The sequence below is a fragment of the Brassica oleracea genome, chromosome C5 (assembly GCF_000695525.1).
Source record: "Brassica oleracea var. oleracea cultivar TO1000 chromosome C5, BOL, whole genome shotgun sequence".
Taxonomy (NCBI): domain Eukaryota; kingdom Viridiplantae; phylum Streptophyta; class Magnoliopsida; order Brassicales; family Brassicaceae; genus Brassica; species Brassica oleracea.
Window position 1 is genome coordinate 22,640,006 of NC_027752.1, and position 2,140 is coordinate 22,642,145.

The window sequence follows — 2,140 nt, forward strand, 5'->3', positions numbered from 1 at the left end:
ACATCTCAAAGACATGATATCTAAACGATACGAGATTCCTAAAACATGTCGCTTCGTTCATATCTCAACGTTCCCAAAAAATTGGAAATAATTTTTACAAAAACTCACGTCTCGAACGAATTAACAGATTGAACGCCTCAACGAAGATAAATATGAGATGACAACTCATATTCACTTCAAACCCACTCTAAACAAAGTAACCTAAACATACATCCATTATATAAACCGCATAGCGGTAGGGGTTCAAAGCCACCAACGGCCAATCCCGACAAAAATGGCCAACATAGGCCCGCACAAAGTTCGAAAGCCATACTCGGCCAGACATACATGGACAAAGGCCACACTCGACCGCTAGATACTAGATAAAGGGAAAAACTCATTAAAACCCTCACAGATCAAAGTTAAAACTCCCGGACAAGAAGGCTCTGAATGCATCCGCGGGAAAGTTCACTTCCTCATCGTCACCGGCAAAATCAGTCGTAGTTTCTACGGTATCATGAGAAAACGGAATGGGATCCCAGAATCTCTGAATCTTCACATCGATCGGAGGAATGGTCGCCTCAGCGTGAGCATGATCCTTCATGCCACCCTTCATTAACTCCATCTCCCTCTCGAAAACGTAGTAATCTTCCTGCGTCTTCCAAAGACTCCCGACGGAGCCGCGACACTCACTGAAGTCGCCCAGCGAGTTGAAAGCGCCCTTGAGACTCCCGTACTCAACCTAGAATTGAGAAGCGCGAGTCTTCATCACTCGACGATTTCCCTCTTGCATGATCACGAGCAAGTTGAGCGTCTCGCACCAGCATCTCGTCTCGCATGCGAGCAAGGTCTTTTTCCGCCTTCTCCGCCTTAAAGCGATAGATCATGGCCTCTCTATGGCTCGCCTCGATGGCCGATCCAAGCTAGTTCAAACCGTATAAAACCGATTGAAACGTTATAAGCAAAAAAAATAAAAATAAAATAATAACGATCGTCAGAATTCTTAAAGTTTATACCTCGTTAATGATATGAGATCCTTCCGCAACAACTTTCGGCCTCCCTGACTCGCTCGTGGCCTGAGGAGCGTCAAAGCCCGATGGAAGACCAGCGAAGAAATCATCAAAATCCGGAATAGGGACCTCGCTCGTACCACTTCCATCGCCGAAAGCAAGGTTCGGATCCCATCCTGGAAGCATGCAGTCGTCCACCGAAAACTCCAGGTCGCTGAGATCAATATCTTTCCCCTTCGAAGGGTTTGGCTCCGTCACAATCGTGGGAGCAGCGTTGGGACCTTGGTCTTCAGGTTCGGAATCACTCCTTGTTTCTCCGCCCAAAGCAGGACCAGGATGCGCAAATCTCAGCGCCTTTCGAACTCTCTTCGGCGTAAAGGAAGTCCAGAAAAAAGGACCATTCCTGAGCAGATCCCTCATCGCAATAATGTCCTCAGGAAACGGAGCAAGAGGGTTGATAAAGAGACGATCGTTCGGCAACCTCTGAAACAGTGAGATACAACTCTCCTCAACGGACGCCGCGTCTACACGGACGAAGAAGAAAAACTTCCTCCACGAGGAACTAGCCTGTTCGTATCCATGTCCCAAATGATCTGTAATCGAAGAAGTGCTTCGAAATGATCAACGGTGAGAGAGAGACCATGCTCGTAGCTCAGGACCAGGATCCTTATGAGGTGCTTGATGCCAAGAGGATTCAGTTGGCTTATTGCCACCCCGAAACGACCCAACACACGGACGATGATCTCGGGGATCGGGAACCACAAACGGCAACGCACTACGAATGCCTTGTAACAAGTAAAGAAGCCCTCCGGTGGACTACTAGCGCACTCTCCTTGATGAGGAACTCTGAATTCCACCGCGTCCGAAATATGGTAGAAAGACCGCATGACCTCGAGGAATTCACTAGTACTCCTGCTCGGCGCACCTGCCTCCACCGGGCGATGGTTCATGACCGGGAACGATTTTTCTTTGGGAGGCGTGACCGAACCATAACACGCCACCCACCATGCCTCGTTCTCAGCTGGGTCTACCGAATGAGGGACGAATTCTACCTTCGGCACTCGAAGCTCATCAGAAATGTTCGCGGTCTTCAGAAACGTTCGTGGGCAAGGATCCTTTCTTCGAACTCCTCTTCTTACTCGACATCTCGT